Genomic DNA, 24,126 nt, shown 5'->3' on the forward strand with positions numbered 1-24,126 from the left:
AAAGGCCCTGTGCAGGTGCAAAATATGGGCCACACCTCAGAACCTGTTATACAGGCATTCCATGAACACTGCCAGGAATGCTTGGATTATGCAATCCCAAATAAAACCAAGACACAATGCCATACACACAGGCATCTGGCATGGTGGACTCCAGCCATTACCAAACCATGCAAGAGAATGAGGAAGCTACTACATGATAGAGCAAACATAAAAAGGGAAGTAATCACTGATCAGTAGTATGGCAATAAAATATGTCCACACATACAATTTATTTATTTATTTATTTATTTAACATTTGTTGACCGGGAAAGTCCAAATAGGTTCCACAGATCCTGTTTTCAGCGGAGGCCCGGGGAGAAATGCTCCAGAATCCACTAAGGCCAGCTACAACAAGTTGAATCTGTGAATCTTGAGGCAATGTTACACCTGCCCCAAGTACACAGACAACCCTCAACTCCCCCCAAGAAATACAAATATATGTGAGAGATGCAATCATTTATCCAAACCGGAGGCTGAGCTCCCTCAAGTCTGTACTGTCAAAACTAGTCAGGAGGAGAAGGTAACCACACACACCACAAACCCAGTCCCACATAGACCTATCACAACTGCAAACCAAAGACATAAACACAGAAAAACATTCCCGGAGGCACTAATTACAAACACACCACATCAACAGAGGCCTCCAAAGCAGACACCCAAGCAACCACTACCTCCAAACATAGCACATGCAACACATAGTACACAAAGCTGGTGTGCCAAACAGTCACAGGCCAGAAGAAGAAACAACATGCCTGATACAGTTGTAATAGGTGACTCCATAGTCAGACACACTGCTGTCCAGCTCACCAGACTGAACAAGGGAAAGGGTACAGTAAGCTGCCTGTAGGCTGCTACAATATTGCCACATAACAGAAGTATGCAGGTCACCCCAAAGCAAGTAGAAAAATGATGCAGTCATTGTCCATGCTGGCATGAATGACCTGAGTTGTACCTCCCCGGACTATATGAAAAGAGACATAGATGAGCTCTCCGATTATGTAGTCCAGGCCGGTATGAAACTGACCATTTGCAGCATCCTACCCTCACCAAGAATGATGCCACAGTACAAACACAGAATGATCAGCTTTAACAAGTGGCACAATTACTGGTGTCATTCCAAGGGGATCCAATGTCTGTCTGCTTGGGATGTCATGCTTGACAAACCACGCTGCTGTTCCAGGGATGGCTTGCACCTGTTACCCCTGGGCGTCTGGATATTGGATAAGGCTTTTTCCACCTCCATAGAGCCTTTCGTAGGCAAGGCTGAAAAGACTAACCCACCACCCTAGAAAACATAAGTGGAAAGAAACATAAGGGTAATGCTGACCAATGCCAGATGTGTAAACCTCAATATGCATGCTCCCGAGGCCCTCCCCAGTATGGAGAACATTGATGTCCGTGCGGTGACAGAAACCTGCAGCAAGGCTCCTAACAGCACACCAGCACTACCAGGTTATACCTCATATCATGCGTTATGACCCCAAAACCTGGACCAAAACATAAAAGGAGGGGGAGTATCCATATTCAGCACAGACACCCACACACCCAGGTAACTGACAATGCACGAAGCATTGGAGACCACCCATGTGCAACTAACCGTAGGCAAAACTACTGTATAGTCTGTAGCATTCTACAGACCACACTCTCACACACAGGAACCCCCCCAGCCATCCTGAAGACACTGGACAGTATGAATGTCTCACCAAATACCAAACAAGGTACTGACAAATTACCACACAGGTGGTAATCCATTATGTATGGAAGGAGTAATCAGGAACCTCGGGACACAGGTGGACAGTAACCTGTTATGTGACACTCACATTGCCAATGTGGATAAGAAGACTGTCTATATTGGACACCGTATCATGAAAGGATTCACATCTACATCAACAGAGGTCATTGTGCCCCTATACTGTTCTCTTATCAGACCCATAAGCTAGTACAATGCCTCATTTGGGATGTACCTTACCCGACACCTGCAGCAGTTAGAAAGATCTCAAAGGTACCTCACCAAGAGGATAACGGGTCTCAAATATATGTCATATGCTGCCTGGCTGTAGACACCCCAGCTGAATGCAGTCACATACTGCCTACACAGAGGCGTTGTATGCCTGCTGTACAAGGCCATGTCCAACACAGGAGTAATGGACATGCTCCACCCCAGAAAACCCAAATCCATCGGAGCTGTGAGAGTGAGAGATGTCAATGTCAACACATAATGAAATAGGATGTGCTGGAGGGACAGATACATAACCCAGAGGCTCCCTACACCCTGGAACAGAATCCCACTCCATGTTAGGCAGAGCCCCTCACTGACACTCTTCAACAGGAATCTTGCCAAGTGGATGGATGATCATAGATGTACACTGGGGGTCTTCACTGTGTCACGTCCAGACAGAGGCACAGTAAAGTAAATCATAAATGGCCATAATATTCACATAGCAAGGGGTGGCAAAAGCCACACACACTCTGGCTAGGCTTATAAATGCCCTAGGGCGGATAGCCTGGTATGAACTTATGAACCTATGAAGATACAAATTGTACAGGACACTAAGGATGATCACAAGGCTTTCTTAACTGATGGTAGGAACCTTGTTGGGAATTCACAGATATGCTCTGAATCACTCAAATATTACAGACAACATACCAAACACACACACATTTTGCCAACATCCAACCTGACAGGTGCAGTGCAAACCCCCCCCCCCAAAAAAAAATGCAAAATATCTATCCCACCAGAGTGCTGGCCCCCTGACATTGCAGATGCTGAGGTAACAGCCAGCATCTACAAAGCAAAACACACAGCATCAATGGTATGAGATGGTGTCCTGGGCTGAGTCCAACATGGACTCCAAGAAGAAAGGAATGCCAAATAACACTACTGCTCAATGTCAGCCTTACAACAGGATATGTACACAAAGAGCAGTGTACAACAACAGTGGTCCTTCTCAACAAAGGTGTTTCCTGAATGGGTACTGCAAACTACCACCCCAGGATCCTGACAAGCTTGGTCTGCAAAGCTGTGGAAAGGATCAGCATGTACCGCAGACAACAAAGGTGTTTCCTGAATGGGTACTGCAAACTACCACCCCAGAATCCTGACAAGCTTGGTCTGCAAAGCTGTGGAAAGGATCAGCATGTACCGCAGACATAAAGATATTGGGGACCTACTGACACCGGACCCTACCCAGTGTGGCTTTCTTAAGTGCAGATCCTGCCCCTTAAATATGTTTGACTCATTTGAAACAGTCATTAAGGTCATTGATGAGGGGAATGTGGTCCACACAGTGTAGCTGGACCTTGCAAAGGCTTCCATACAATACCCCACGTGTTCATTATAGATAAGCTCACCAGCTTAAATATAAACCCCTATGTCAGTAGAGGGGTTGCAAACCAGACCAAGGACAGAACTGCCATGATCAGACATGCTGCAGCCATGTCAGACTACGAACCAGATATAACTGGCATCCCACAAGGCTTGGTCCTGGGACCTCCCTCGTTTGGTATATATGTCCCATAGGTACAGGCCAACATGGAAGGACTGTGTCTGAACAAGTTTGCAGAGGACTACAAACTGGCCACCATATCTGACCCTCCAGCTGACACAAGCATCCCACAAAAGGGCCACATAGAAACAGACAACTGGTGCCATAGCCATGTTAGCAAGCTAATTGCAGAAAAGTGTATAGTCAACCCCTGTGGATATACAGTAAGTGCCCACCAATTACCACATAGGTGTTAACCCATTAAGTACTTACAATGTAATGAGAGACCTGGGGACACAAGTTGATAGATATCCTGCATTGGACAAGCATGTGGCTGCAGTGGTTACAGAATCATACCATATACCCACCTAATCATGAAGGTTGTCAGATCTAGATAAGGGGAGGTCATTGCGGCTCTGCAGTCATCCTTCATCAGTGTTACAATTGACTACAATAGCCCCTGTGGGATGTACCTCAGCAGACACCTCCATCAACTGTAAAGTCCCCAAAAGTACCTCACCAGGAGTATCAAAGAGCTTGAACAGATGCCATGTGTTGCCTGATTAAACAAACTGCAGCTCCACACACTGCCATACTGCCCACCCAGAGGCAAGCTGTGCCTGATGTATAAAGCCATGTCCAAGCTGGAATCAATGAACATGCTGCACCTTGTACAATCTGAATGGCAGTGAGCTATGCACATGAGAGACCTGAACCCCAGCACTGACATACATAGGACAAGCTGTACTGAATGATCCATAACACAGAAGCCACCCCCACTCTTGAGTAAACTCCCAGTACAGGTTAGCCAGAGAGTCACTCATCGACTCTCCTCAAGAGGAATCTCATTGACTCTCCTTAAGATGAATCTTGATGAGTGGATGTGAGATGGTAGGTTTACCCTGGGTATCACTGTTATGTCACGGGTAGACGGAGGCACAGTATACTAACCATGACATATGTCATGGCAAACTCCAGTTACAATGTGTGTCGAAGGACAAACACACTCTCCGACTAGCATTAGAAATGGCCTAGGGCACATCGCTAGTGTTTGCCAATGTACACCTATGTTGTGGAATACACTACCAATGTTGGACAAGCCTGGTTTAAGTAGTTCATATCTGAACATAATGCAACATGGTCAGATGTGCACAACTGGCCCCTAACCAGTCTGTTGTGCTCACTATGAAAATGTAAAGCAGTGATAGGACTAAAGCCCAGTATACTGTCCACCACAGTGAAAGTACTGAACCAGTACACTATACGGTACTACAGTGTTAGATCAGTATGAAAGGATGTTGACAACTGTATGCAAAGTATCCCATGCAAACCCTGCAGACACAGTATAATCCCTGTTGTGTTCAGACACAAAGCAGTTGGACAGTAAGTACACAACATGACACACAACACACAACCATAAACGTGAGATATTGTTGAAGTTCACACTCATCCACAAATGTGGTGGGCTGCAGAGTTCAACATATGGAAAGCTCACACTGGGCATGCTCGCACACTTTGATAAATGAGACATATGTCAGACAACATGCCATGGAAAGCCTGAACTGGGCATGCTCACACACTTAGGCCAAATCTCAGTTTAGCAGTTGGCCACACATATCTGGTATTTGTACGTGTTATTCCAGGAACCAACACAGGGCGGACACGGTGGTGCAGTGGTTAGCATTGCCGCCTCACAGCAAGAGGTTCTCCGGTTCGATCCTCGGCTGGGGTGCCTTCTGTGCGGAGTCTGCATGTCCACCCTGTGGTCGCGTGGGTTTCCTCCAGGTGCTCTGGTTTCCTCCCACATCCCAAAGACATGCTGCAGGTGGATTGGACACTCTAAATTGGCCCTAGGTGTGCGTGTGAGTGTGCCTTCTGTGGAAGGTTGGGTGCCGGGCTGGCAACTTGACACCGTAAAACTCCACTGCCATTCAATGTGCGGAGAAGGTGATCCGCTGTGGCGACCCCTAACTGGGAAAAGCCGAAAGAAGAAGAAGAAGAAGATTCCAGGAACCAACACATTACAGCAATCTGCCCAGTGCACACAGTTAAATGACTACAGAGACATAAGTGATATAGTGGATCCCTCTCATATTCAAACATCTTCCACAGATACACAAGTTGTTCATAGAAGCAGGGAATGCTATGGCAATAAAGACCCACAAACAGTCTATCAGCAACAAATATTAAACATATGGGTGTAGTGGTCAACACTAGGCTGTTTGCCCTAGGGAATGACAGCTTAGCCAGAGTGTGCTTGGTGTCTGCCTCCCCAGTACAGTAGGCTACTGTGCCACTGTAAAGTAGGTCAAATAAGGCACCGTGTGAGGCTAGTGTGCTGTGCCTCTGTCAAGCAGGGACACAGTGGAGATCCCAGGGGTTGAATTTGCTAAGCCACATCCATGTTGTTGGTGTGTGCTGGAAGAGGGTTGGTGAGGACCTCTAACAATAGACCGAGGGGAGCCTTATCTGCATTGTCTGGACAATTTCACTGTCAACACTTTGTCATGATGATTATGAGGGATTGAAGTGTCGTGCCAGTACTGTTCAGAGATGTCCTCCCTCTGTGGGCTACTGCTCTGCAATGTATTAGCTCACTCTGTCTGTTGGACAGCTCATATATGGCTGGTGTTCACCTGACAGGTGTCCTGTTGTGGAGGAGTCATGGGTATATTTGGGATAGCATGATCAATGCAAACCTTCCACATGCTCATAGAATGCAATTGTCAAGGATTATGCAGAGTGGCCTGTATACTCCCCCAACATGGGTCCTTTGAAGTCTTTCACCCCAGTCTTCACAAGTGTAAAGTCTGCTTTTGATAAATACACTTTGTTTGCAGTTACAACCTTGCCTGGGGGTGGGGATGGGATATGGATGTCCAGGGAAAGGTGGGTATGGCCAGATATCAACAATGGTGGTCTACCTCTGGTGTGGAACAGTGAGTACCCATGTTTCAGATGGTCAGGTGCAATATGTATTCCCCCTTGTGGCTGTGGTGAGTGGTTCTGCCATAGCACATGGACTCACAAATTGTAGTGGCTGTAGGGTAATGTTGTAGAGGCCTGAGTAGTTCCCACACACAATATACCTGTACCTGACGTTAACAACTGGAATGGTGTATGTGAACACCTGCATATCTTGGCACTGTTCCCAAGGAAGCAAAGTGTGTGTCCTGGATGTGGGAGGGGTGGTCCGAACTGGTTGTGTTGTGTGTTACAGGTCCTGTGGTCATGAAGCATGGTATAGAACATAACCTGCCAGTGCTGATGTGCATATCTGACCCTGAAGTAGGTGGCTGCAAATGCATATATATGCTATCCCCCACCTGACAGGTAGTATTAGATGTACATACTTCTGTAGAAATAATGATGCCAGCACCCTATAAATACTGCAGATGCAGAGCAGATGCTCAGTATTTCCGATAGTGCGCTCTGCTTATGCATCTCTTTCAAGTGTCATAATATGGTTAGGTAGGGGTTTGAATCCTGCAAATGCTCAGTGTTTGTGTGTGGTTGAGCTGGGTTGGTGTGTGTGCAATTCTGCGCGAAAGAAATGTCCCTTTTGGCAACTAGGGGAACACACTACAAGATGCACATTCCCCTTTCTAAACACTGATGATGTCAGCACACTATAAGTACAGCAGGAGAAGGGAAACCTCCCAGTAAGGCAAATAGTGCGCTCTGCTAATGCGTCCGTCTTGAGTGTCATAACATAGTTAGGTATGGGAAACCTCCCAATGATGTGAATAGCGTGCGCTGCTAATGCGTCTGTCTTGAGTGTCGTAATATAGTTAGGTAGGGGTTTGAATCCTGCAAGTGTTTATGTGAGGGGGGTTAGTGTGTATGCAATTCTGTGTGAGGGAAATGTCCCTTTTGGCAACTGGGAAAACACACTACAGGATGCACATTCCCCTTTCTAAACACTGATGATGTCAGCACCCTATAAGTACAGCAGGAGAAGGGAAACCTCCCAGAAATGTGAATAGCGTGCTCTACTAATGTGTCCGTCTTGAGTGTCATAATATAGTTAGGTAGGGGTTTGAATCCTGCAAGTGTGTTTGTGTGAGGGGGGTTAGTGTGTGTGCAATTCTGTGTGAAGAAAATGTCCCTTTTGGCAACTAAGTACAGCAGGAGAAGGGAAACCTCCCAGTAAGGCAAATAGTGCGCTCTGCTAATGCATCCGTCTTGAGTGTCATAACATAGTTAGGTAGGGCTTTGAATCCTGCAAGCGTGTGTGTGTGTGTGTGTGTGTGTGTGTGTGTGTGTGTGTGTGTAGGGGGGGTGGAAGTAGGGTGTGTGCAATTACATGTGTGAGAGAACTGAGGGTGTGTGCAATTACATGTGTGAGAGAACTGGCCCTTTTGGCAACCAATACAACACACCAGCTGGTGCCTATTCCAATCTCTACACAGAGATAATGTCAGCACCCTACAAGTACAGCAGAAGAGGGCAAATCTCCCAGTAATGCAAGTAGCACGCTCTGCTACTGCGTCTCTCACTACTGTCATAGCACAGTTAGTTATGGCTTTGAATTCCACACATGCCACGTGTGTTTTTGTCACACAGAATGCCCATGTGTGTGGGTTGTTGTTCATAATAATGCATGACATCGATTAAACCAGTAATGACAATGGACACAGATGATGTATGTGTGTGCCAAATACACACATGTACCAGTGACCTTCAATAGTTCCCATGTCTGACGCCTGCCACATGTGAATACAAGGTATTTGCACTGGATAACATTATGACTGTAGTCTTCTGTGCATGTGCTGCATGTGGTATGTGTATATACAGAGTGAGTTGTATATGGTATCATCCTAGCAGCGAGGGATACACATCTGGTCTGGGGCATATAGTCTACATGTTGTTGATGAACAGGTGCTGTATGTTTTCACCTGTTGTGGGAGTGGTAACAAGTTGTTCCATAGCAATGCAGTGGCTACATGCTAGGAACCTTTCAGCTAGGGTGATGTAGCTACAGTAATTCATCAGCATTCAGTAATACGTCAGCATTCCTGGTGAGGGCATGATGCCAACCAAGGTCAGGCTCATACCAGCCTGTGCCACATGCTCAGAGAGCCCTTCTATGTTCCCTATCATGTAGTCCAGGGAGGTACATCACAGGTCAGCCATAGTGGCATGGACAATGACTGAGTCATATGTGTCCATGCCTCTGACTGACCTGTATGCTTGTGTTATGTGGCAGATCATAGTGCCCCACGGGCATATCACTGTGACCTTCACCTTGTCCAGCCTGGTGAGCGGGACCTCACTGTACCGGATAATAAAGGTACCTAACACAACTGTAGCAGTTGTGTTGTCTAGCCGTACAGGCTGTGACTGTTTGGCACACAGGATTTGTGTGCTATGTGTTGCACGTGCTGCGTTCCGGCTTAACGTATGCCTGTGTGCCAGCTGCAGAGGTGTCTGCTGCTCAGGCAGGATACTATTCTGAGGCTCCACGAATGGCCCAATGGCCCAGTGTGTTCACGTGTTTGGATTGCTGTCAGTGTAGGTCTACATCAGACTGGTATTGTAGTCACTGTAGTATTTCATGCCACCTGACAGGTTATGCCAGTACTGGGTTCAGAGTGCTTAGTCCCCAGTTTGGCTATGTGGTTGCATCTCATACATGTGTTGTACATCCATGTGTAGGGGAGAGGGTTGACTGTGTATATGTGGCAGCTGTGACATTGCCACATGACCCACATATTCCACAACTGCACCATAGAGGTGACTGACAAGTGACCTTTGCACATGCTACCATAGTATTGTGATTGCCATGGTGATTAACAGCACATAGGGCAAATGGTGAACAAGGTACAGAAGGTGAGTATGTGAGGGTGTAGTGCCTGTGATTAGTTAGCACTGGCATATATGACTGCTCATGTGGACAAATGCCAGGTAAGTCATATGCAATGTGTCACAGGCAACGTACATGTGAACAGGACAAACAGTGACGTTCTGTCAAGTGAGACATGGACATACATATAGTAAGCTATGCAGATGTCACTAGGAGTCCACAGAAGCTCTGTAACTCTGCATTGCAGATGGGATCTGTGTTCCAGGGTAACTGCAAGCAAACATGCATGCAAACAAAGTTACAGTAAGCAGGGCTGCAAGTAGTCCATTGTACAAAAAACAAGCTGTACCACTTCCAGTAGATAACAGTGCAAATATGCAGGCACTATACACATGTACATGTAAATACACAGGTCAGATGGCTAGGGTCCAGTCTCAGCGCACACAAGTGTACAGACCATGTACCGTCAGGATGTACAATAACTGGATGGAAACCCAGGTGCTCATACCTGCAGTAATACACATGTCAAATAACAGACACTGAGCCTTAACTCAGTGGTTCCATACTTAGTAGGATGTATGCTACCTGTCCTGCCACCACAGTATCCCTGACATTTATGGGGACTCTCCCTCCTGTGAAAGTTAGTTTTGTGTGTTGGGGCTGTCTAGAATGGTATGAGATGTGAGCTTGCAGTGCTAGGGTGCTCCTGTGTGTCCTGTACCAGTCGTGTAGTACTGCACACATATCTACATCCTCAAACATCCGCATTGCAGAGTCCAGTGTGGGCAACATGCCACTTGGAGTTTACATGTCCATCATTGCGTATCAATACTTTCATTACCTTATCCCCTGTGCTACGTATGTATGTAGCCTTCTGTTGACATCCTTACCACCAGTATGCCAACATGTGCAGATGATATACAATGGTACTTACCATGGGTGTAGACAGCAGTACAAGACAATCATACCCTTACTGCATCAGGCATGCTGGGATATACCCACAATTATATCAGCACACAGTACTGTTAACAACATGATACTATTACTACATGTCTATGTAGTCACCCTGCGCATCAGCAACATGTTAACCTGTACCTGCACTGATGTTACAGATTGCAGGAGGTGGCACAGTTTCATCATATGCACAGGGTGTGAACTTGGTATGCCTGAGTCTGCCACTGATACCACCAATTGACATGTATGTGTATGTGTGTTGGTGAGGGACAGCAGTACAAGGTGGGGCAATGTTGATGCAGTGTGTGCATGTATGCGGTAGCCCTAGGTGTTGTCAATTCGCATGTGTGTATGGATGCACAAAGTTCCACCTCATGGCTGCCATATACTGGTGTTTGTGGACAGCCACAGACTGTACCTGCCAGGTCATACAGATCAGTGTCTCTGGCCACGGACATGGTACCTGTGCCTTGCAGGGGTGCTATTTTCATTCACAGTAATTGATATCATCAGGGATAATAGGTTTAATAAGACAGGGTGGCACTCTTTGCTTGACACTAAAGAGAAGAAATGGATAACCATTTTGGGAGCGTTATTTACACCCGGGCCTAATGAGCAATTATAATTGCACCAATAGGAAGTAGGCTAGCTACTTTAAAAAGCATAATTTCTCACTATTTTTTATCACTGAAGAAGGTTGTGCTATTTTTTGCCAGCCGAAACTGGTCTGACATGATGTTAGTTTTATTGTAATAAAATTATTCATTGGATCCTATTCATCTGCTGGCTATCTTTTTGTTTTGCTGAATTATTTTTCTTGTTGCCGTGCAGATTCCCACGTGCAGGAGGATTTTTTGATTGGCTACTTGCTTCTTGTTCTTGCTGGGGACTATGGATCCGATGTTGGCTGCATGTTTTTTCAGCAGTCATTTTGGTTTCTCAATTTACTGTCTACATCCTAGCCTTTTGGGTGAGCGGCTCTTTCCATTCACTACATTTCAAGTGCTGTTAGCGTGCCTTGTCATTTTTTAGTTGGCGTTGGAACTTTTCGGTATCATCAAGGCTATATGCTTTGGCTGGTATACAGAGGTCTTGGTCCGGCGTTTTTCAACCAAGCCATTGGACAATGTTTGGACAATGTTTTTTTCTTTCAATAATTTAGTGAGTTACATTTGCTCTAAGTACATTCAGTGGGCTTAACTATCTTTTGTGTGAGTGTTTCAGACTTGCCTGGGACTGTTGGCTTGGTTTGACGTCTTTTTAGTCACGTCCTTTGGAAAGAACATTTGGCCTCTGTTTGTATGCTATATGCGTTTTGACTGTTCACGTGATTGTTGAAGCAATATCATCTCATGGTACATTGGTACAATCTGCGAGATTCAGGCATTTTTGTAAATAGCCCACATATGAGTCGATTCTGAAAAGGCATTTTTGATTATGTTTTTTTCTACTCTTCCGATCAATAGGACATTTTGCATCATCAGCGAGTTGTGATTTTGTGCAACTTATCACTGTGGATTTTGGCCTATATATAACTCTACTACTTGGGCCTTTTTTCATCGATGGGAAGTATCCCCGTGGACTGTCGTATCTTGGTACTGTTTTGAGGAAATATTTTGTGTGATGGGAAGTTCATAAATATTGAGTCCATTTCTAAACTCTGTGTTGTTTGCCAAAAGCGTTTGGGACTTTGTGGACTTGTTACTTTATTGGCAATGTTATTCTATTGTGCATTGGCACATACTTGGGACCTTTTTGATTAGATTAAATGCCCAGCAATTTGTTCCATTGACGTATATGTTTTATAACAATTCAATATATGGTCTATGGACAGTGTTCATTGGACTTATATATTTACAATTATTCTTTTTGACCGTTTTTGTTAATTAATACATTGTTTTTTATTATGTGTTTAGTAATATATAACTAATGACATTTTGTATAACAGTCCTCGAATGTTTTGCTATATGTTTTGCTATTTAATATTTTTCAGGCATTAGTCTAACTTAGGGTGATTATGCCTTATTTATATATTGCCTTATTTCAGTTCTATATATAGGAGCTGTTGTTTAGGACACTTAGAAGCATATACTAGTATATCCAAGCACACATGGAAGATTTCATTTCGGCCTTGCAATTTTTGCATATCTATGATTTTATATTGAGTAATGACATTATTGTTAAATTGTCAGTATTGGGCTATAGTCTGTGTACTCAATGTTTCTTCCCAACATTGGCCTTTAGTATAACAATTTTTCAAGCCCATTGCTCTTCTTATACCAGGGTATATTTTGCAATTAGTGGCACTGGAACTATATTTAATGATATTAGCTGATTTTTTCAGTTACCTTATGTTTATATTATATTATAATAATTCAGTGTCACTACAGGCAGGAGTTTGCTTATACGAGTGGGATATTTTTGATTGCTTGTATGATAGGTTACAGCAATTTTGAGCTGTGTCATTACAATTTAGGAATTCATCACTAGATATTTGTTAACCATTATGTCCATTAGTGGGATATATACTACCCATACACTCATTTTTTCTTATTAGCAGGAATATATAGTTCTCTTTATGTTTGTTGGGTTGCTTGATATCAACCTATATTCTTGCTGGAGTTCAGTTTCAGTGGATATATCTATTATCACAAGTGGCCCTTTTTTATGAGATTGGCTTTCTGTTATTCTAGCTTATTGGGTGTAATATATGGTCTGTGATTCATTTTTTGCCTTCATTACTCAAACATCTTATTTTGAGATTCATTATTTTGTTGGTTGAGCTTCAATAATTACATTTTGGCTGCTGGTTGTACAACTCAGGGAACGTAGTACTGAAAGAGTTTTTCTTTTCAGTCTAAGCTATTATTGTTCTCTCTTTTTTGACGTGGCAATTGTGTATTGGCCATTATTGTCTAATTTTATTTATACTATCATGGATCTTTCTGAATTGGTTAGTGGATTATCTGCAGATAGAACAGATCTGACTGCTTTTGGTGTATGTTGAAGTGGCAGTTCTTTTCATGATCCCCTAGGGCCCGAAACACTTTGTAGTTTGGCATTTGATAATTTATATAAGCAGTTGAAGTTAATAAGATCCAATGTTTGGCATGCCAAGCTTTTTAAGGCCTATATGGCCAAAGGAATTACGCCTAGGGGATTAAGGATTCGTATGCAACCACATGTTGGTCAACCTGATGAGGAACTTTCTAACCAATGGTCCAAGATCCAACAGCAAGCCACAATGTATTTTGTTGAGGCATTGGATAAATATTACTACAGAATCATCGATTCTGAAATCCATGTGGTTACTAATTTGAGTAATGAAGTGCAAAAATATGAAGGGGAAGCATTTTTTCATAAATATTTTTCTAAAATAAAGAATGATTTAGCTAATCTGGAGGTACAGTTGAAATCTAGAAAAATCAAGAAATTCAAAAGGGATGAACATGATTACCAGGGAGCCAATCCATTTAGTGTCCCCTCTAAACATGTTCACTTTAATCCCCACCCTGTTAAGACACCAAAAAGGAAGTGACCTAGGTCCATATTACGTAACAGACCAAACACCAATGGGTCTTCCACTGATGAGTTTTCATCATACACTGACAGTGACATGCAGCCAACATCGGATTCTCCAATCCCCAAGCGAACCCAGGGTTCCCTCCCTTTAGGGGGAAATACAAACGTGGGGGCAGGAAACATAAAAGACGTTCAGAATATTCAGGGCTTGTTACAAATGGTGACACAGAAATAAGTAATAACAACTCCAATGTTTTGAATTTATCTGATTCTACTCTGTCTTCCACTCACATTGCAATATTAAACAAAGGTCTTACATTCATTCCTGGTTTTGTTGTTTCTGAGGACCGGTTGGTCCAGGATGTTTTGGATTTTTGTAGATTGCTAAATCTTAAATTACAGTTTGGTAGTGATGATGGCTTTTCTGATGAGGACAAATTTATTTATCATAAGTCTAAATATATGCCTCCTATGCATCCTGTTGTGCAATTATTTCAAAACATGGTTCTCAAAGATTTATATTTTCATAGTTCAGATTTTCGGTTCAAATTTAACAACTTATCTTTAAAAGAAAAACAAGCTGTGGATGAATTGTCACAAAATAAGGATTTGGTTATTATTTCTGCCGACAAAGGTGGGGCAGTTGTTGTTCTGAATTGGATTGACTATCATAATGAGGCCTTGAGGCAGCTATCTGATAATAAATATTATGTGAAAATGTGTCTCAGCCCTATACATAGATTTAAACAACATATTGATGAATTTCTTTGTCATGCTAGCGATACTGGCCTCATTACTGATTTCACTTTACAACAGTTAACCATTTCTGATTCAACAAATCAATACATCTATTTTCTTCCTAAGATCCATAAGCACCCCACAAATCCGCCAGGAAGACCTATTGTTTCTGGTCGTGGATATTTAACCGAACCATTATCCTTATATTTGACTAAACATCTGAAACCTTTGTTGACACATGTACGTTCACGCTTACAGGACACAACTGAATTCTTACAAATTATTTCAGATGTCCAACTGGAACCTGATTGGCTGATGTGTTCACTGAATGTAAGTGCTCTTTATACAAATATACCACATCAAGTGGGGCTGGATGCCTTAGCCTATTGGCTTAATGTTGCTTGCATTTATGATGATGATTTCAACAATTTTCTAGTCCAGATGGCTGAATTGGTTCTAACACAGAATGTATTTTTCTATGAGGATGTATGTTTTTGGCAAGTGAAAGGTACGGCGAGGGGAGCATCCTTCACTCCTATTTATGCCGACCTGTTTATGGCTTATATTGAAGAATACATCATATATGATGCCAGCCATAATATTTACCTCCCAGAAATTGACATCTGGAGGAGGTATTTGGATGATTGCTGGATGGTGTGGAGGGCAGATGCTGAATACTTGATGGAATTTGTTTCATACCTCAATAACAACATATGGGGTTTACAATTCACCATCAATTATCATGTGGAAACAATTACCTTTCTGGATGTATTAATAACCAGACAGCAAGATGGTACTTTGGCTACTAAAGTATTCAGGAAATATTCGGAATATAATACTGTCCTTCACGCCTCCAGCTTTCATCCTCCGCATGTTGCCAAAAATATACCCAAATCACAATTTATTCGTTCTAGAAGAATTTGTTCTCAGCCTGAGGATTTTGAAATAGATAGACTTGATCTCATCAATAGGTTCCGGGATAGAGGCTATCCTATGGGACATGTTATTAAAGCTAGCAACTGGGTCAATACACGCCCCAGGGAAGAGTTCTTGAAATATAAACATAGGGACAATAGGGTCACACAGCCAATCAGGTTTGTGACTACCTATGCCAGGAACACCAATGTGTTAATGCATAGTATCAATACTAATTGGAATATTTTGTCTAATATTCCAGAGTTATCAGGTGTATTATCTGACCATTGTTTGTTCTCATTTCCGAAAGGGAGAAACCTTGCTTCCCATTTTAATCACTATAAACATACACATCAAACTGATAATAAATCCTATGTTCAAACCACACTAACTGGGGATAGAGTGGTAGGATGTTTTCGCTGTGGACATTGTAGTAATTGTAACAGGATAATCAAGACCAAGGAGTTTACTAGTAGAAATTGTCCCAGAGACTATAACATAGCATTTTTTGCAAATTGCAGTAGTGAGTGGCTTGTCTACCTTGCAACATGTAATTGTGGCGCTTTTTATGTGGGCCAGACTTCTAGGCCTTTAAGATTTCACATTTCAGAACATATGAGTAGTATTAGAACTAAAAAACTCAACAATGCTTTGTACAAACATTGTTTGAAACATTCCAATGCCAAATTTTCATTCACAGTAATTGATATCATCAGGGATAATAGGTTTAATAAGACAGGGTGGCATTCTTTGCTTGACACTAAAGAGAAGAAATGGATAACCATTTTGGGAGTGCTATTTACACCCGGACTTAATGAGCAATTATAATTGCACCAATAGGAAGTAGGCTAGCTACTTTAAAAAGCATCATTTCTCACTGTTTTTTATCACTGAAGAAGGTTGTGCTATTTTTTGCCAGCCGAAACCGGTCTGACATGATGTTAGTTTTATTGTAATAAAATTATTCATTGGATCCTATTCATCTGCTGGCTATCTTTTTGTTATGCCTGAGTCTGCCACTGATACCACCAATTGACATGTATGTGTATGTGTGTTGGTGAGGGACAGCAGTACAAGGTGGGGCAATGTTGATGCAGTGTGTGCGTGCATGCGGTAGCCCTAGGTGTTGTCAATTCGCATGTGTGTATGGATGCACAAAGTTCCACCTCATGGCTGCCATATACTGGTGTTTGTGGACAGCCACAGACTGTACCTGCCAGGTCATACAGATCAGTGTCTCTGGCCACGGACATGGTACCTGTGCCTTGCAGGGGTGCTATGGACCGTATTCAGTACCAATCCAGACTGGGTACTGTCATCAGAAGCAGGTGTTCATTGACTGGGCACAGATCCCTGTCGGGCCTGTCCAGAGCCACGTGCACGTGGTCTCCTGGGGCGGTCTGATGACAGCACAGACCCAGCATTGCTGGGGCTGCTGCTGGGACTATGGGGGCGGCTGCGGCCCTATTGTTGTCTGCGATGACTGCCAGCTGCTGCTGTTGCTGGCATACACCCACATCGATGCCTCAACCGTCCACCATTGCCCTGGCTCATGGACATGTAGTTGTGGAACCGATCTAATATGTCCCCACAACGTCTGTCTATGACATTGGTGAAATTACGGATGGCAGCCGCAATGTCACGCATACTGTCAGTCATGGCTGTGCGACATGCTGTCAGCTCCCTCAGACCCTGTCTGGTGTACTGTTCCATACGTGACTGTGCCTGCATGACAGCCCGAAACATAGCTGAGGTTGTAAGATCTCTGTGGGCACGTCTGACAGGGGCAGTACGTCCACGGATGCTCCCACGAGAACCCCTGGACATCTGTCTGTGTGGTACCATCTCAGGACCATGCCCATGGCTGCTGTGTGGGGAAGCATGTGCCACAGATACCACATTATCCTGGTCAATGCCCACTGTATCCTGTCCATCACCATTTGGTGACAAAGGGTGTATTGTCAGGATGACTGTGTGCATTGATGGGGTTGACAGCTGTGTACTGTCAATTGGCTGATCAATGATGGACCCTGGCATACCTTCCTGTGCCATTACACAGATGTCATCATTATCAGTACCAATGGCACCTGATTCAGGTTCCCTGCTGCATGACACCAGAGCAGCACCAGAACCTGTGGGAGGGAAACAGGAAACACAGTTTACAATGTGTACACAATGTTACCAGTGATGCACACATGCACACATGCACAGGTGCACACATGCACACATGCACACATGCACACGTGCACACATGCACACATGCACACGTGCACAGGTGCACACATGCACACATGCACACGTGCACGCGTGCACACATACACACATGCACACAGTTGCACACATGCACACTTGCACACAGTTGCACACTTGCACACTACTCAGTATGCGAGATATCAACACACAGACATAGAAACACCTGCATGCATACACAGAGCACTACTAAGTGAGCCTAATATTACTATTACTATCAAGACTATTAAAGGTATTGTTAATGCACACTCACCAGCATGGATAGGCTGCATTACTGTTACACCGGAGGGAACTGCAGAAGTGAGGAAATTAATGTCAGTGGGCACAACTGTGCCATTGTTACTGAGTATGATACGGGTCAGTAGTACAACAGTTGCCTTTCACAGGTCAGCTGCTGATATTGAGAATATCACACTTGCACATTAAATACTATGATGACAGCTACAAACCAAGGACACACCTCACACATCCATTAACTACCAGTGTACACAACAGTCAACTATACATATGGCATATTACCTGCACGCTCGTAGTCTTGCTGCTGTGTGGCTCCAGCCTCCATCATAATGCAGGTCTGCTGCTGTTGTTGTTGTTGGCGGGCTGGAGCCACAACACTTATGAGTAGTCCCTCCAGTCTGGTGAGTGGGGGATGTGTAGCCACCCCACCACCTGTGGCAACCTGTTGCCTGTGGATATCCAATGCACGCTGATGGACATTTCTGATTAAATCACTGCAGTGATGTCGTACCTGCTCATATGTCCGATTATGCGTGCCTATGTCATTTACCCGACGGACCAGGTCTTGCCACAGTGCAACCCTCTCCTGCTGATTCTGGCTGGTGCGGGAAAAGAGTATTGCATAATCCCACACCAAGCTCTGGTGTATTTCCTCATCCTCAGCTGCAGAGTACGTTGGATTGCGCTGGTGAGCCATGGTCCTGAAAAAGGAAATAACATGATATCAGCAAAATATGTCAGCAGAATTTGGCACACATACTACACATGCTACTCGACTGTTGTGATACAACATATCTCACATATATAGCATCTGTCTGTCTATTGGTGGATACACATGTAAATGGCCACTTATCAGTGCTCAGCCAACAACAGTGCAACAGTACCTGGCACACTCCATACGACATACTACCAAACCCCAGCAGTCAGAACACTGATTCAGGTCCAAAGCACCTCCTCACTCTGGGGGTTTGTATCGAGGTACTGTATGGGGTACATCATCAACTACTGTGAGCTGACCACAAACTAATTGCCCTGGATACACATATCCCACCTCCACCACCAGCCCAAACGACTACAGTGAATAACATTTCAAATGCAAACTTTACACTTCGTAACACTGACATGGCATCCTTTAAGCCCACTGGGCCAGTGGAAGACACAACCCACAATGCTGACCCCTTCACAAATGATTTCTACGGACATCTCCGAGAATGCTTGGATCATGCAATCCCATATAAGACCAAGACACTCTCCACAAAGGGAAAGCATCCTGTCTGGTGGTCCCCAGCCATAGACAGATTGTATAACAAAAGAAGGAAGCTACTGCAAGACAGAGCATAATTCCATAAAGGGAAGGCATGTCTGATCAGCACTAGTAAGGAGCTAGTTTCTCTCATACAATCATCAATGGGCAACTTTGAGAGGGAAATCAACAGGGACACTACAGATAACCACAAGGCCTTCTTCAGTTATGTTAGCAACCTGGACAGAAACCCTCCAATATGCTCATAGTTAGTACACAACAACAAATAATTCACTGAACCCACAGATATTGGCAACATTGTGGCAGACAGGTTCAGTGCAAGTTTCCCCCCTCCCTCTCCCCCAAACTAAGACATACTTATCCCAGCTGACTGTAACCTCCCTGTCATCACAGATGTCCAGGTGAGAGCCGCCCTCAGAAAAGCAGAAAACACAGCATCAATGGGACCTGATGGTATCCCTGGTTGCATGCTACATGAACTTCAATAGGAGCTAAACACACATATAGAAGTGCTATGTAACACTAGCCTGACTACAGGATATGTACCTGTACACTGGCATACAGCAGCAGTGGTTCCACTCCACGAAGGAGGCACCTCTACATACCAATACAATACAACACAATACAATACATTACAATACAATACAATAGAATATGTTATTGCCCCTGGAACTACAGCAGCATACTGTTCTGCTACCCTGACCATTGTGACACATGTGATGTGATGGTACCTGCTCCTGTCAAACAGTTACACAGGGTGACTCATATGGCATATTACCTATCTGACTAACATTCAGCAGGGGTATGTGTGACATGTACTCATGGGGATTCTTGCATCTTAATGATGTGTGGTTTATTGCAGAGTATGTCTTATCTGTGGGTAGGAACCTGTACCTCCGCCATGTGCTCTCTACTGCAGTGTCACGGACGACACACAGCAGTCATTTAGGTTGTGGATGGTGTGAGGTGTGACTATGGTTGTTGGACATCTGTCATGGGTGTAACTTAAGTATGTAAATCCAGGACTGGTAACCTCTATGTGGGTAGTATGTGTGTACTCTGTGGTGTTGTCAGTCACTGTGCATTGGTAATGTGTTTGAGTGCATTGTCACAGTGTTGTACATGTCACTGTGTCCTTCTCCATATTTTTAGCTGTCATGTGAGGTACATACCATGGCAGCCATTGTGTGGTGTGGAGGGGTACACTGACCTACATGTCCATAGCTGACTGTGGTGTGGAGGGGTACACTGACCTACATGTCCATAGCTGACACACCATGTTTGCTGACACATACCATGTGCAGGTATTCCAGGAATAGTGTGCCACTGTGACTATCACTGGGGGAACTATTGTACACATGTATGACCCTGTTCACCCCTGACACATGCAGTGTTGGGCAGCCAATCACATATCTGGTGGTTACTGGTGTAGGTGATTTGAAATGGGGTATGGTACTCTAGTTTCGACACTGGTGTTCACTCCACGCCTTTGTCCCCAGGCACCTGTTGCAATACATCTGTACACATGTGCCTCACTCAGAATATATACATCTCTCTCTCTCTTTATATATATATATATATATATATATATATATATATATATATATATATATGTATATATATATATATATATATATATATATATGTATATCTATATATATATATATATATATATATATATATATATATATATATATATATATATATATATATATATATGTCTTTATACATATACACATATATATAGCAATGTACATATATTGCTATAGATATGGAGAGGGGGGTGTGACAGAGAGGGGGTGAGAGTGACAGAGGGGGTGGGACAGGGAGAGTGTGAGATCGTCATATACAGTCATATCTGTAGATAGTCAGATCGATCTGTCTATGTATATGTATCTACATATATCTATATCTGTATGTGTGTATTACATATATATGTGTCTACATATTCTATCTGTCTACATCTGTCTATGTATTCCTACATCCCTCTCTATGTATGTATACATATATGCATATCATATATATATATATATATATATATATATGTATATATATATATATATATATATATATATATATATATATATATATATATATATATATTATATATATATATATATATATATATATATATATATATATATATATATACATACATACATATATTGACATACATACGTATCCATATGATAGATAGGAATATCAACATGTTTGTTTACAAAACTGTATACACACACTAACATACTGCTAAACATACATAACTGTGAAACCTACTTTGTACATTGCACTACAACCTACATTCAACCTACATTGATATGTGCACATAGATGCCCTCACATACATATGTATGTACAGCCTTCACTGATAGTTGCTGTATGTCCCCTGCCCTATGCACATCTTCATATACATATGGATACAGACCAATGACACATATGGAGGGTTCACAGTATGTAGACTTTTAAAGTATTACTTTACATTACCTGTGTTTGTCACAGCTACTTGCGTTGCCGTTTGGTTTGGTGTCCTGCTGCTCCAGTTGGCAGTTGGCAGCTTTCGAGTGGGTTTTGATGACTGGTTTTGTTTGTGTATTTTTTTTTTCTCTCTCTCTCTCTCTCTCTGTCTCTCCCTACCTCCACAGGGTGCAACGAAAGTATTGCATGTGTGGACTGGGAGTACAGCATGCTTTTGTAGGTATCTGCATATGTCCATGTGATGGCCTCTGCATGAATTGTTAGCCAGCATTTGCTAATTGCATGCAGCCAGTTGTGTACTGATTGCAGTTCTCACTGTGATTCCAGGACAGTGCTATAAAAAGGTATGTCAGATAGGCGTAGCCCTTTCAGAGTTTAAGGGCAGGGACCATGCTGGTATGCTGTGGACACTGTTCTGTGAGTGTAAAGGTAAGTATCTCTCTCATATTTCTGGCTGTGTTGTAGATTAACATTTCTCCATTCATTTCTCCAGTTTCCTGTACTAAGTATGTATGTACACTGACACCTAAGACTACTACTACTACTGTTAATGTGGGTGTGTGTGCTTTCCTGTGGGATATGTGGTGTAACTGGTATATAGCAGTGGCTCTTGCACTTTGTTGCTATGGCTTCAATAGTTGCCCTTTACATTCACTACTCGTATGCCTGCTAGGTGTCTTGGCTGTAGTGTGTTGCTGTGGCTTTCCTAATTTCCATGTACATTCACACGTTGGAATGCTTGCTATATCTGCTAGGGTGTTACTGCATGCAGTGTGGTCTGGCCATGGTGTGGGCCTTGACATCTATTAGGGTATTTGAGTATGCTGCTGAGCAGGCCCCAGAGACTCTCAGGTGCATCTTTTATCTGCCTCATGGAATGGTACATATCAGTGGGGTACACCCATTAAATTGTCTGGTATTCTGCAGTTGTGACTGTGGGATAGCATGAGCATATGTATTACTACACTATTTCTGCCGTGCAAGTGGTGCATACTTTCAGTACTTCATAGTTACCATTGCATGTGTTGTAACACCTTTCTGCCTACTGTTTGTACATTTCACAGGGAGTCTGTGGGGCATCCCTGTAACTCAGTCACTGTTGCTATGTCTAGACTCTTAACTATTCAAATATGGCAGTGTCAGACCTCTCAAGTGTACAGATATTTGCAGGTTGTCCACATTTTTGCCTCATATTTTGGTCAATATCTCATAAACAGCTTTTTCTGGCAAATCACTCTGGGCTCAAGTCAGACTATAGTGACAAACATTTCAGTTTCTGACTTCATACCCTTCCAAACATCCAACAAAATGCAGAACCTGTTACTCTCTCAACTGTCTAAGTTTGTTGTAGCATTATTTGGAATGTGTCCATGTTTTGGGGCCTTTGCTACACATTTTTTATTACTTAGTCCGGATGTGTTCCTGTAAGAGGTTGTGGGGTATGGGCAGTGATTATCCTGCTGTGAGTATGTGTGTGGCTTGCAAGGTGCTACAGTGACATTATTACCTACTAGCTACCAACTAGCATGGCTATTTCTGTTCACACACTACTATTCTAGAAATCCACTACATTTGACAGTAAATATACATGACATGCTTTGTGTACTACACATCCTATATTCCCTTTACATTCATTCCTACTATTACATGATATATTTATTGTAGCATAACAGTCATGGCTTAGTGGTAAGTCATGCAGACCACTGTTTCCAAGGTCCCGGGTTCGGGACTGATAGTGGGATTTTATTTTGCTTTTGAGCAGACTATAGGACTTGTCATTAAGAGTGACTAAGGCACTTTTAAGCAGTTATAACCAGATTAGCACTGGTCTGCGCAGAGCTCACGCATGCGCACTGGCGTTCAGCTCTGCGCACACCCGCTTACAACTGCTTAAAAGTGCTTACTCTTGCGCACACCCACGCTATTTTCTTTGAAAGAAATGAAAATGGGAAGACAGGAAAGTGGTGAAAAAGGGGTCACAAAGAGGGTAAGACAGTAGGGAAACAAGCTCGGGTTTTGTAGGAGGGATGTAGGTAAGGCCCATAGCTGCCCATTTATTCATCAGCAACAGCTGTGCATATGTTTGTAATTTGGTGTGACATTTGAAACCTTCTACCACTGAGAGAGGAGTAAGGACAACAATAATACTTGTTGTACAGCCAATTGTAATTGACAGTTTCCATGTCTAGCAGACATGTGTGCGAAATGGGCAGCTATGTATGGGGCGTAATTTTTTTGTGGGTACAGAGTGCCCTTTTTTTTTTTTTCAGGTGAGAGTGGTATGTCAGGTATGGGAAGTCGGTATAGCTGGGGAGGTAGGTTGGGTAGGTTAACAGACAAGACAAACAAGATGCATACAGGGGCAGTGTATGACACATGTGGGGGGTTACACAATTGACGGGGATGGATGTTTGGATATCTAGAGCCCATGAGCCCACAGATGGC

The sequence above is a fragment of the Protopterus annectens genome, chromosome 5.part0 (assembly GCF_019279795.1).
Source record: "Protopterus annectens isolate FY-2018-M chromosome 5.part0, PAN1.0, whole genome shotgun sequence".
Classification (NCBI taxonomy): Eukaryota; Metazoa; Chordata; order Ceratodontiformes; family Protopteridae; genus Protopterus; species Protopterus annectens.